The sequence below is a fragment of the Bos grunniens genome, chromosome 7, assembly GCF_055505025.1.
Source record: "Bos grunniens cultivar Pamir isolate PY7600 chromosome 7, Bosgru_T2T1.0, whole genome shotgun sequence".
Classification (NCBI taxonomy): Eukaryota; Metazoa; Chordata; class Mammalia; order Artiodactyla; family Bovidae; genus Bos; species Bos grunniens.
This window is the reverse complement of record NC_141171.1, coordinates 72,560,398-72,574,925: the sequence shown is the minus strand read 5'-3', so window position 1 is coordinate 72,574,925 and position 14,528 is coordinate 72,560,398. Positions and strand designations below refer to the sequence as shown.

Genomic DNA, 14,528 nt, shown 5'->3' with positions numbered 1-14,528 from the left:
AAAATAAAGTCAGACACTGTTTCCACTCTTTCCCCATCTGTTTCCCATAAAGTGATGGGAACAGATGCCTTGATCTTAGTTTTCTGAATGTTGAGCTCTAAGCCAACTTTTTCACTCTCCTCTTTCACTTTCATCAAGAGGCTTTTTTAGTTCCTCTTCACTTTCTGCCATGAGGCTGGTGTCATCTGCATACCTGAGGTTATTAATATTTCTCCCAGCAGTCTTGATTCCAGCTTGTGTTTCTTCTAGCCCAGCATTTCTCATGATGTACTCTGAATAGAAGTTAAATAAGTAGGGTGACAATATACAGCCTTGACGTACTCCTTTTTCTATTTGGAACCAGTCTGTTGTTCCATATCCAGTTCTAACTGTTGCTTCCTGACCTGCATACAGGTTTCTCAAGAGGAAGGTCAGGTGGTCTGGTATTCCTATCTCTTTCAGAGTTTTCCACAGTTTATAGTGATCCACACAGTCAAAGTCTTTGGCACAGTCAATAAAGCAGAAGAAGATGTATTTCTGGAACTCCCTTGCTTTTTCGATGATCCAGAGGATGTTGGCAATTTGAACTCTGGTTCCTCTGCTTTTTCTAAAACCAGCTTGAACATCTGGAAGTTCACGTTTCATGTATTGCTGAAGCGTAGCTTGGAGAATTTTGAGCATTACTTGTGTGTGAGATGAGTGCAATTGTGTGGTAGTTTGAGCATTCTTTGGCATTGCCTTTCTTTGGGATTGGAATGAAAATTGACCTTTTCCAGTCCTGTGGCCACTGCTGAGTTTTCCAAATTTGCTGGCATATTGAGTGCAGCACTTTCACAGCATCATCTTTCAGGACTTGAAATAGCTCCACTGGAATTCCATCACCTCCACTAGCTTTGTTCATAGTGATGCTTCCTAAGGCCCACTTGACTTCACATTCCAGGATGTCTGGCTCTAGGTGAGTGATCATGCCAACATGATTATCTGGGTCATGTAGATCTTCTTTGTCCCATTCTTCTGTGTATTCCTGCCACCTCTTCTTAGTATCTTCTGCTTCTGTTAGGTCCATACCATCTCTGTCCTTTATCGAGCCCATCTTTGCATGAAATGTTCCCTTGGTATCTCTAATTTTCTTGAGGAGATCTCTAGTCTTTCCTATTCTGTTGTTTTCCTTTATTTCTTTGCATTGATCGCTGAGGAAGGCTTTCTTATCTCTCCTTGCTATTCTTTGGAACTCTGCATTCAAATGGGAATATCTTTCCTTTTCTCCTTTGCTTTTCATTTCTCTGCTTTCACGGCTATTTGTAAGTCCTCTTCAGACAGCCATTTTGCTTTCTTGCATTTCTTTTCCATGGGGATGCTCTTGATCCCTGTCTCCTGTATAGTGTCACGAACCTCCGTCAATAGTTCATCAGGCACTCTGTCTATCAGATCTAGTCCCTTAAATCTATTTCTCAATTTCACTGTATAGTCATAAGGGATTCAATTTAGGTCTTACCGGAATGGTCTAGTGGTTTTCCCTACTTTCTTCAATTTAAGTCTGAATTTGGCAATAAGGAGTTCATGATCTGAGCCACAGTCAGCTCCTGGTCTTGTTTTTGTTGACTGTATAGAGCTTCTCCATCTTTGGCTGCAAAGAAAATAATCAATCTGATTTTGGTGTTGACCATCTGGTGATGACCATGTGTAGAGTCTTCTCTTGTGTTGTTGAAAGAGGGTGTTTGCTATGACCAGTGTGTTCTCTTGGCAAAACTCTATTAGACTTTGCCCTGCTTCAATCTGTACTCCAAGGCCAAATTTGCCTGTTATTCCAGGTGTTTCTTGACTTCCTACTTTTGCATTCCATTCCCCTATAATGAAAAGAACATCTTTTTTGGGTGTTAGTTCTAAAAGATCTTGTAGGTGTTCATAGAACCATTCAACTTCAGCTTCTTCAGCATTACTGGTTGGGGCATAGGCTTGGATTACCGTGATATTGAATGGTTTTCCTTGGAAATGAAGGGAGATCATTCTGTTGTTTTTGAGATTGCATCCAAGTACTGCATTTCAGACTCTCTTGTTGATCATGATGGCTACTCCATTTCTTTTAAGGGATTCTTGCCCACAGTAGTAGATATAATGGTCATCTGAGTTAAATTCACCCATTCCAGTCCATTTCAGTTCACTGATTCCTAGAATGTCGACATTCACTCTTGCCATCTCCTGTTTGACCACTTCCAATTTGCCTTGATTCATGGACCTGACATTACAGGTTCCTATGCAATATTGCTCGTTACAGCATCGGACCTTGCTTCTATCACCAGTCACATCCACAACTGGGTGGTGTTTTTGCTTTGGCTCCATCCTTTCATTCTTTCTGGAGTTATTTCTCCACTGATCTCCAGTAGCATATTGGGCACCTACTGCCCCAGGGAGTTCCTCTTTCAGTATCCTATCATTTTGCCTTTTCATGGGGTTCTCAAGGCAAGAATAATGAAGTGGCTTGCCATTCCCTTCTCCAGTGGACCACATTCTGTCAGACCTCTCCACCATGACCTATCCATCTTGGGTAGCCCCACACAGCATGGCTTAGTTTCATTGAATTACTTCATAGAATTATTATGTTAAGCCAATTAGTTAACTGACATCAAAGACTTTATGAAGTATATATCAGTGATTCTTATGGTGTGGTCTGAGGACCCCCTAGGGGGTTCCTGTGTCAGAGTTCAGCCAGAGGAACAGAACCACTAGGTTTTAAACACACACACAGACACACATACATATGCACATACGCACACATACACACATATATAGAGAGAGAATTTATTGATTTATTGCAAGGAATTGGCTTACATGATTGGTGGCTAGCTATGCAAGTATGACATTCATAGGGAAGGCCATTAGCTGGCATGCTAGAATTCTCAAGTATGAGCTGAAACTGCTGTTTATAGATGGCATTTTTTCTTCTTCTTCTGAGAAGACACAGCTGTGTTTCCAAGTCCTTTCAACTGACTGAATCAGGCCCTATTTTGGATGGACTCATTATGGACTTTAGTCACGCCTACAAAAATACCTCCACACCACCTAGACTAGTGCCTGGTTGAATAACCAGACACTGTAACATAGCCAAGTCAACACATAAAGCTAACCACAGTTCTCAAAGCTCTTTTAGGGGACCTCGAGTGTTCCCCTTTATAACTAAGTATAAGGCTGGATTTTCTTCGTGTATTTCAAGCAAAACAACATGATGCAACAGAACGAATGGATAAATGCATATGAAAATGCAGATGTCCTCTATGAATCCAAACAACTAATGAGATTTAGAAAAGTTCTCACTAGTTATTTTAAAGAAATGAATAAATAATTTGGATTTTTCTAATTTTAAATTTCTAATACAGTAAGTGTAGATGGTTATAGCAAGCATAAACAAAAAAAAAACCCTAAATAATTTTTAAGAATATAAAGGAATACTGGTTCACAAGCTTCTTTTGTGACCTTCTAATGACTTGATCTGACAGTATAAAATACCTATTTCAACTTTGTTCCTCACTTTCAACATCAGTATGCAGTATTTTATTCTAAAACTAATTTTGTATAGATCTCAGTACATTATGCCTACCAAGTTTCTTTAAGTCATGGTCAAAATATTTATTTGGGAACTATTTTATTCATGTTTTGTATATGAAAAATTATTAAGTTATCAAAATGGGTAGGACAGGAATTGTGGTGGCTTTCCATCCCAGTGGGTTAACAATGAGTTATTTTTCACTATTTAGTTACCTTTTGAGTAACCAGAAAAATTGAAAGAAAAAGAAAAACAAAGTCATCCAAAAGTCATAATTGTGATTAACACAAACATAGCCAAAAGATGGTGCAAAACTGACTGAATGAAAACCAGTCTAGGCAACACTGCATACATTGCAAAAGACACTATCATTATATAGGGTCACCCTAAAGAGGAAAGTAAAAGAAGAGTATGATTTTTTAAGACAGAAGTTGCAAGCTAAGATTGTGACAAGGACCAGGCAGGTAATGTAACCTCCAGAAGCAATTCAGCTGAGGAATGGGGCTGCTCATGCCCTGTCCAGGCAGCACCATTCAGCAATGGATAGCTTTTGACTGATGAGAAACAACCCACAGTTGTCAGTTCTTTGGCTAGTTGAGTTCCACACAAAAAAAATCTGTACTATTATGAGAAGCATCCCAATGTTTAACACTGCCAATGAATCTAAAATTTAAGTCTGTGCAGGCCAAATGAAATATTTGTGCAGGTAATTACCACTCTGTCGCATCTGATTTAGGAACACTACATATCACATAAATTACTTGATGACAAATGACCAAGAAGTCATCATCCACTGAGGTTTTCTGTAGTTACTGGTGTTTTTCAGCTGAGCCTGCCCTTGCCCCCTCAATACTTCTTACTATAAAGGCTTTTCATCATTATTTTGTCTTTGCTTTTTAAAATTATTTCAGAAATCAATCTAATTGCTAGCGACCCAGCCTAAGACTTCCTACTCCTTCAAACTGCTCATCTTTAGAAGTTTGTTCAATAACTATCCAGAGAAAGAGCAAAGCCTAGGTTGGGGAAAGGTAAACAAGACTCACCAAACTCATTTAGTCCGTGATTCAATTCTGTGGTTAGCTTGACCCAGCACCTCAGGAATTTAGGGAACAGTTTTTGGGTTTGTTTTTTTTTTTTCTAATTTAAATTTACTTCATTTTATTTGGAGGATAATTGCTTTACGACGTTGTACTGTTTTCTGCCACACATAGACATGAATCAGACATAGGTAAACATATGTCTCCTCTCTCATGAACTTCACTCCCACCCCTCTAGATTGTCACAGAGCACCTGATTTAAGCTCCCTGCTCAGAGAACATTTAAGGCAGAATTTCTCAACCTCAGCACTATTGACATTTTGGGCCCAGTAATTCTTCATCATGAGAGGATGTTCTGTGCAGTGTCAGATGTTTATCAGCATCTCTGGACTCTATTCACCAGATGCCAGTGACTTCCCTATCACACAGTATGATGGTCAAAGATGTCTCCAGATAGCACCAAAAGTCCTCTGTGGGTGGGGGGAGGGGGGGTGGGGGGGGGGAATTGGGCAAAGTCACCCCTTTTTGAGAATACTGATTTAGGAGAAGTGTCCATGCCTGGCCCTTGAGGGTGTCTTACCTCTTTCTCAGGCTGCTTATACTGTATTGTTCCCAAGGGGAGAGCTGGTAAATGCACTGTATTCCATCATGTTACATCTCCAGAGATGTAACTGTCCTGGGCTACTGCCCTGCGGTCCATCCCCATACCTCAGTCCTGAAGGCACTAGTTTCATGGCTAGTCTCTCCTGTAACTAACTCCTCCTCATGATCTTGTTATTACACAGTACTTCTTTCAACCCTTGCTCATTAGTCCTCAACCAGTGTTGCATCTGGTTAACCAGCTAAAAAGCCTCAAGTTATTTTCCATTCCAAGCACTTAACACATTACTCTGCTTGTTCAGTGAAGATTTTTCTAGACCTTTGACTTTCTCTTGACTAAAATCAAGACAAATAAGCACTGACTTATCAAAGTGACTACAAGATTTTTCCCTGCAACTACTTGTGTTAATGTATGAAGAATTTTATGTTTTTTTATAGGAATAATTAAGTCAAACTGTTAAGGATATTCAGGAATTAAATGAGTCTAATTATGTAGAGTACTTACTGCAGTGCTTGGCACAGAGTAACCACTCATTAATAGTTACAGTTACCACCAGGAAAATGTGCACAGCATGGGCCTTAAGCATATGAAGGTTGTGTGGTATGGGTGGGTGAGAGATGAAGAGGCAAAAGTTTCTGTCAACCACTGCTTCTTCCTTTGACAGATGGATACTTTACCACTGAGCCACCTAGGAAGCCCCAACTATTGCCTCTTAGTTGGTGATTTGAGGCTGTAAGAATATACAGGCTAAACCATGACTAACTCTAAAAATTATACATGAAGAGCATGAGGCAGCCAATGAGAAATCCAAATACAAAAATGGTTAATTCACTTAAGTGAATTAAGTTGATGGCAGGAAAAAGGAACTACATAAAACTCTGTCATGTGTGATCTTTTAGCATGATTTATTGAGAAATTCCAGCAGCCAGATGAAATATAGCCTCTCTAGCACAAACTGAACATAGTCTCTGCTATCTATTACTTGTCATTAGGGTTCTAATTAGCTGGACATAGATATTTAATTTCAACTTCATGATGCAAATAACTTGGCACATGCCTGTTTTATCAATATTTACAGTTTCTAAGTAGCTTGGAAAACGAACTTATGCTTTGAGTACTCTGTAGCCATTAGTCCCCATGATTATCAAGAGATTAATATGCTAGATCTTCTCATCCCAGCTTTGTGTGCAACTATGTTTATTGGGGAAGTGGTGAGGGGAAAAGCACTGACTTTAGAAGTGAGGAGATGTGGTTTGTGGCCCGTCTCTGTTTCCTGTGTGCCTTGAGCAGGTTTATTAACTTCTCTAAGCTTCAGTGTCCTCTGCCACAGCACCAGGAAGTAGTGCCAAACAACCTCCAGTTCTGATGCTAACACTCCGTGATGTACCAAATCTGTGAGTCCAGGTCATGCTCGTGCCAAGAAGCCACAGGGCTCTGAGCAAAGGGAGAGAAAGAAACTGGGACTTGCAAAGCATTCTTCTCTTTAGCAGATGGACAGCTGTGAAATGTCAAGTGCATACTGAAAAATTTCTAGACTGTCTCAATTGTTAGGCAGATTTTGTGCTCTCAAAAGTTGCTAGCTTGTACCTTACAGCTATTTAAAGTTTAGGTGTTTTGGATGTTTCAGTCCTTCTAAAACGTTTCTTGTGTCCATGTTTCTTATTAACAGTTTCTAATAGGATCCAACTGTACATGTAAGTTCACAATTAGCATAGCAACCAGCCAAGAGCATGTAGAAACATTTTCATGAAATTGGTATGTTGATTTCTTTTCACCTCCTTTTATCCCCAAGCTTCTTAGTATTTCATTATTGCTACCATCAAAAAAGGCTTGTTGCTTGCTTTACCTTCTTTATGGGCTCACCAATAACTGTCCATCAGTGTGGCACCTGGTTCATAGCATTTACCCCAATTAGCTCAGTAAACAGAAAACTCACTTTTAAAAAATGTTATGCATGAAAATCTCCTTTTAAGGGAGTGACTCAAATCTCTCAATAAGCTCATAAACAATTCTGATTTTCTGTATGTCTGAAGAATTCACATAATCCATAAGTACAATATTCTGGTCCCACTTTCCTTACTTTGTATAATCAAACAGTAATCAATAAGAACTAAGACTACTGCACAATGGAACTTCAGAAGCTTTGAGGGTAAATTCATCACCAGCATGGATATAATAGTCACTGCAGAGAGTCTTTTCTTCCTTAAGTGCCCTTGAAACACAGCGACTAAATTATATTTTAAACCCCCAAGGAGAGGTATAGGTTATAATTGTCTCACACTTAATTATGTGCGTTGCAAAAGGTAAATGGACAAAGTCATTTTTGTTCCATATAGAGAATAGAATCACTTATGAATTTTTATATTGCTGGCTCAGTGATTCACAGAAAGCAGAAATTTATGCAGAAGTCATATCTAACAGTGATGGTGCTGTGTGAATGTGCAGCCGAGTTGAGGACACTGCCTCCACTGTTCTGTTACTGGGCCCCCACTCACAGTCAGGCCATTCTTCTCTTTCTCACAGGGCTCTAGTGAGGTAGCTTATTTGTCTCCTTCTTTTATTGGTCAGAGTTGTTTCTTTCCAGGCCTCCTCCTCTTCTGAATTTCCAAGGGAGTGTTAGCTTAAGGCCTCACGTTGACACCATCAGATATAATCAGAGAAATGAAAAATGCAATAGGAAAGAGAGGTGATATTTTAGCCAAGCAGCACAAGAGAAATATGCCACTTTCAAGCCCAGTTTTCCATAGTTTCTAATGGAGCCCGCTCAGGAGAGACATCATCTTTGCTGGGGTGAGTAAAAGCAACTTGGCCCTTCCGTATAATAGGGGAATCGTTGCCTCCTCTGGTCACTAATTCTAACTTGTGAGTCATGCCCAGCTCATAACTGCTTTTCTTTTTACCACATTGGAAATTGCATTTGGTTTGCTGAGTGTGAGATCCACGTTTCTTTTGTAACAGAATGTTGTATTTTTCTGCAATTGATTTCATTAGGATAAGCTACTTCCTCATGCAATAAAGCTTGCAGTTTGAATGGACCTGAATATGTTTTACAATAATCTATCCCTCTCTCAGCCATTGCAGCCTGAGGAAACAGATGTAGTTTGTGTCTGTTTCTCAAAGCAGTGAGAAAATACAGCTTTGAGGAAGAGAGTGAGACCAGTATATGATTTCCCAGTTTCATCTCGATACGCCCTGAAGCTGCCACATTGCAGTGGTTTTCAACTATAGGTGGCAACACCTTGTTTTCCTTTGAGTTCAAAAGAGAAAATTGATGCTTAAAGAAAAACACATTTACTCCCTAAATTATTAACTACTACCTGCCCCCCTCAAAAATCCTCTTGCATACAAGTAGTTGAATGATGCATACCTTTAGTAAAAATCCTACTGTGGCATGCCTTCAGAGCTGGGGTAACACATCTCCAACCACAAGGTGCAAAGTAAAATTGTTGCAATCTCTCTGAGAAGCTAATTGTTTAGCCTGCGGGAGTTCATATACGTGGTGGAGCTCGTTTATCCTCTGAATTAGCTATACAGTTCTGGTCAAGGTAGCCAGAGGGGAGTTCAAAATTCTCAGGAGGAATTTAACCACCAATAACCAATCTGGAACCCTGCTCCTTTCTTCTCCACTAGTCCTTTCTTTATTTCCAGATCTTGCAAACATACAGTCGAGATCGCCAGGAGTGTTACTCCATTAACAGATGCCCTGATACATTAAGCCATTAATCAGGCAAATCACAGATGTTGTTTTCTTTTCAGATATTGCCATAATTACTCCTAATAACACCTACTGAATTTGTCATTTCGTTGTCATTGATGACTTTAAAAATTAATCAGATAATTAAATTTCTTCTTCTTAAATTCTATTTATATGGATTTAAATTTTGTTTCTACCTTGGAGGGTTCAGATTCTCTCCTCCAAGTTGTGCTATATCCCAAAGAATGTAGCAGGGTAACCTCACATATGGACAGATTAATAGGCTCTTGAAAGACGGTAGGCTGAAACCCACTGCTGAGTTTGCAATCAAACCATATTCCCATTATGCTGAAAGAGGAGCATAATCATTTTGAAGCGTATGGTGCTAATAAATCCAGTTGAAGGAGTCTGCCATTCTGAAAGGGAGAATTAAGGGAACTTGGGCCAGCTGCCTGGTTTACAGATGGTGAACGTGGACTCAGAGAAATAAAGTCAGAGTTACTGAGACAAAACAACAATCAGAATTCAAGGCTCATGGGTCTCAATCCAGTTTTGATTGTTCTACCACAGTTGTCCTCCAAAATGGCCCTTAACATATCAGAAGGGAATAAAACCCTCCTCTTGACTTGAGTACACTAAGTCAGGTTGGATTTCTGAGACTGGTTCTACCCACTTATTCACTCTCCTAAGAAGAAAACTTCGACATTCTTCCACCCTTGAACCTAGGGAACTCTACTTCCATTGCTGATTAAATATTACTGATTTCTGTCTTCCAGTGACATTGTTTTAAAATTTTCTTTTAAAAGTTTCAAGCATGTGGAGCCCTTTCTCCTTATTTTTTAGTTCTCTATAAAATACAGTTTTATTAAAAGATTGAATAAGAGGGGACATACGTATATCTATAACTGATGTTTCTGTCATGTATGACAGAAACCAACACAATATTGTAAATATGCTTTAATTAAAAATAAATTAAGGAAAAAGAAATTGAATAGTAACAATAGCATGGGGTGATTTAGTATTTAAAAAAACAGAAATAAATAAATAGACATTTAAATTGAACTTAACATTAAATCACTGTGATACTTCTTAGCAATTGTATGACCTTAGATAACTTACTTAGCCTCTCAAACTCTCACTTTGAGTATGAATGAGTGAGTGATTGAGGGTGTGTGTGTGTAATTACCTAGTACAATGCAATGACTGATTCAAAAATGGCATTTTACAATTATTCATCATTACTATTAACTGCAACCAAAAGAGAGGGAATATTAGCTGTCATGGCATTTATTAATATTATGTAATGTCTTAACGTGTGGAAGAAAGAAGGAGAGTCTCATTTTTTGCTTTTGAGATTAATAATCACTGGTTGCTATTAATGCAAAGAGCCTTGCAGATAGTAAGTTGCCTGGAATTGACCTGAATTGTCGGGTCTGAGGGAAGTACTTCCATCCCTCAACTAATACTACCTCGGACTGCTCATATGTGGCATAGTATCAGTGTGAGCTCATTGGATTGAAGAAACCACACAGAACACAAGAATGCATTGTTTCTTGGCTGCATCTGCCTATTTCAATAAAAATACCAGATCCTTCCAATTACTATCAAACTTCTGGTGAAATTTTCACACACGTGCCATTGTGTATTCTCTACCTGCTCCCTGCCAAGTACAGCCCAGAGCAGTGGTTCTTAAGATGCTGTTCCTGTTTGGACTATTTCAGAAATACTCAGGAATGTGTTAAAAATGCAAATTCTCAGGTTCTACCCCAGACATGCTAAATCAAAAACTTGATAAGACTCAAATCTGTGTTTTTAACAAGCCTTCTGACTGGACAAGCTTGCTGACTGGAGTTAGAGTATCATGGTCTGCAGAACCTGCCCAGATGCTGTAGGTATATCAGTTTTTCTCAAAGTGAGAAGGTACCAGGATGGTACTCAAAATGATCTGAGATAGAGTGAAGATGACTTTAGGTGACACTGATGTGGTATCAAACAGCTGAATCACATAATGAAAGTTTTCTGTCTTGCTTGTCTTTCAATCCTTAAATCTCAGTTTGGTGTAGCTGGGCCTTTAATATCTCTGTAAATTGCTAATATTTACAACAAAGACTAGAATGCAAATCCAATCTAAGGAGCAGAAGAGTCTGCTGCTACTGCTAAGTCACTTCAGTCGTGTCCGACTCTGTGCGACCCCACAGACAGCAGCCCACCAGGCTCCCCCGTCCCTAGGATTCTCCAGGCAAGAACACTGGAGTGGATTGCCATTTCCTTCTCCAATGCATGAAAGTGAAAAGTGAAAGGAAAGTCGCTCAGTCTTATTTTTGTTGGTTTGTGTTTACTTTTATAAATATCTTCTGCTTACAGCACATGATATTTGTTTTGCATTAAAGTGTGATAAAAAGCTTCCTTTATAAATGTTTAGTCTATTTAAGGAAAAGGTTAAGAAAACAGTAATCCATTTGGTATGTGGATATGGGAAAAAAACCAAACAAACATGGATATGGGGGTGAGTGCATTCAGAGAAACACTGGGTGTACTGAAAGGAACCCAGAGATATCAAACCTTTAATTCCATTTATGGTCATTATTAGTTATACTACTTTCTTAATCTCAACTTTTTCATCTACCAAATGAAAATGATGATACCAACATCATAGAAATGGTATGAGAATTTATGTACAGAGAATGCTTGCTGCAGTCCTCAGAATATGATAGGTGCTTTCTACAGTTATTCCCCCAAGCTTTGTTTAGAAGCCAATTTGCTTCATAGCCTTCAGAATAGCATTTCTTTCTGGGCTTCAGAGTCCTCATTTATAAGACAACAAAATGAGTCTTGATGATCTCAAAGGCCCCTTTCAGCTCTTAGTTAACAGATAGATAATATGTACATTGTATATGTGCATATATGCATATATATATACATATATAATAACTTCTGTATTCCTTACCTTTATATAAGCATGGCACATTGCCCAGACATAAACCTTGAATGCTTGAGAATAATATTGAGAGTGGATGAGCCACGTTGGTAAAATAAAAACTCAAGTCATGAGGAATCTGTAAGCTGATGTACATTTCAGAGCTCAGACGTAATTTCATTGTATTTTATTATCATCTGTCAAACTTAAAGCAATCCTGAGACTAGAAAATAGATTGTCACAGAGATTTCTAAGGAAAATGGTTTCCATGAGTTGGTGTAAATATATTCAGAGAGACTTGTTCCTACTTAATAAGCCGCGTTTTTCCTTCTGAATTGCTGATGCAGTTGCTTATAGCATGTGAAAGGCAGCTTGTCCTTTGCTGTCAGGTGAACTTGATAGAATAATAGAAATTTCTGAAAAATTCAATCAGATCTTGTTGCTTCTCAAGGGAATTTCTTGACTACTTATTCTATTTGAGAAGAAATGACAGTGTTTCTTAGGTCTTGTACAAAATCCTGACCAAGTTGAACAGCTTGGGTTCCAGGCAGCAAGTGCCACATGGAGTTTTCCCTCCTCAGCATCTGGAGGATGGTGCCGCTGGGGTTTGGAGGCCCTTTGGGAGGTGAAAGAAATACTTAAGGGGTTACTACAAGGTTGCACTATTAGGAAATCGGAGGTGGTAACCATTACCTTGTCTATTGCTTACAGTATTCTTGTCCATCAGGAGACCTAAAAACAACAACAACAACAAAAATGGCGACATTAGTTTCTCTTAATAGAACATGAAAAAAGCTTGCACTGTTTTTCACATAACTGACTATTAAAGAGTCCCAGATGCTTGATCTGCTCAAATATTGACAATTCTGCTGAAACACCCCAATGAGGTTATTTGATTGAACTGTCACTTAATTGAAAATTGCTCTGTAAGACATATGTAAGGGCATGTGCTTGAACTCAGGTGGACAAAAGTTCAAATTGGTACCTTCTCTTAAAGCTCTGGTATCCTCATCTATAAACTGAGGATAAAATGTTCCTGTTTCACAAGATTGTTCTGAGATTATTTCCAACATCGTCTCCTTGATTAATCAGAACAAGTAATACACACTAAGCACTTACTTCCTGCCAGGTGCTCTTCCAAGGGCTAGGATTGTTTAAGCCTCAATAAATATTAATATCTGAGGTTATTATTATTAACTTCAGGTTAGGGATGTGGAGACAGGCCCCAGAGAGAACTTGCCAAACATCATGTACTCTGGCTGTAGATGCCTCTTCTTTAAGGCATGAAAACACATATGAGTTAAACCATGTGAAATTATGGACATGACAGTTTTTTAATATATAGATAGCCATTTCATGTGGTTGTGGCTATTAAGCATTGGATATGGATAAACAGTAGCTACAGTTGCTACTGCCAATAATAGTAGGAATAATATGTTGATTTTATTTTTAAATCTTTTTGTTAATATTGGGAATGTTGGTGGCATTGTAGTATAAAGACCATTAACTTGGCAATCAGGAACTGGGTAAAATCTACATCTTAGTTTCCCCACTTGTAAAATAATGAGGTTGGTCTTTTCCAGCTTAAATAGTCAGTGGCAGAGCTTTAAAAACTATTCATGGAAAAGGACCAGTTTTTTGTTGTTCAATCCATCTTCAACCAATAACTAGTTTAACTATGAATGACTAGAACTTAATTTATGTCATATGCAAGGCAAATTTCCTAATCACATTGCAATATCTTAGTAGGGTTTCTCAACTGAAAAAAACAGGCGCAACCTAAAAGTTGCAAGTTATGTTTTATTCAGTGGAAACTTTTAGGACCTAAGTTGGGGAGAAAGCAACTCAAGTAACCCTGAGAGACCTGCCCCAAGGATGTAGGGACTGGGGGAGCCAAGTTATATAGAAATTTTGCAACAAAAGACAGTCAGTCTGAATGTCAAAAAATGATTGTAAATTAAAGAAAACCAGATACCTCAAGTTAAGGAATTTAGGGCTGCTCTCTGTATGGGAAGATACAAGAGTCTAGGCTCAGTGAAATCATTCCTGTGATATCATGTCAACTCTTGGGGCCAGTATCTGGCTATCACACCCTGCTTTCCTCAGGACTCAGTTTGGGGAATGGCTACAATCTGATGGCCACTGGATGGCAGATGTTCTTCTCCTTCCTGCGTTCCCTAAAGGCTCGCTGGTTCACTGTCCCCGGCAGCTGCAATTGCTGATAACTGTGACATCCTTTGTTTACTGATATGGCAGGAATTACTCCATTTTTCAGATTATATTGATATAACCCAGATTATATTATGTACTTGTTTCTGAACATACATTCTCAATTTCTGTACTTAATTTGCTGTAAACCAGTAATCAACAGTTCATGGACTAGCACTGGTCCATGGACTGTACTGAGTAGCATTAGAACTTTATAATAATATAAATTCTTTAAAAGAGAATGGGGGTGTGTCGACATGCAATGGTGGTGTTTAATCGCTAAGTCATGTCCAACTCTTTTTGTGACCCCATAGACTGTAGCCTGCCAGGCTCTCTGTCTATGGGATTCCAAGGCAAGAATACTAGAGTGAATCACCACTTCCTTTTCCAGGGGATCTTCCTGACCCAGGGAGTGAACCTGCATCTCCTGCATTGGCAGACAGGTTCTCTACCACTGAGCCACCAGGAAAGCCCTGGGTGTATATACCCATCCCTTTAAAATGTATTCTTTGAAGATGATAAATGATTATTATAAAAACAGGAAATTTTAA

General features: G+C 38.8%; 1 protein-coding gene across 6 annotated transcripts in view; it reads left to right on the top strand.

Moving 5' to 3' along the window:
• Positions 1-14,528, top strand: part of ATP10B (ATPase phospholipid transporting 10B (putative)) — a 392,121-nt gene that overhangs the window by 65,538 nt on the left and 312,055 nt on the right. Inside the window, exon 1 of one of the 6 annotated variants that reach the window (XM_086412754.1) lies at positions 7,797-7,948. The exons of the other annotated variants lie outside the window; for them this stretch is intronic. The gene's annotated coding sequence lies outside the window, so the exon portion shown is untranslated. Of the gene's footprint in view, positions 1-7,796; positions 7,949-14,528 lie in introns of those variants that run through there. 6 annotated transcript variants of the gene reach the window in all.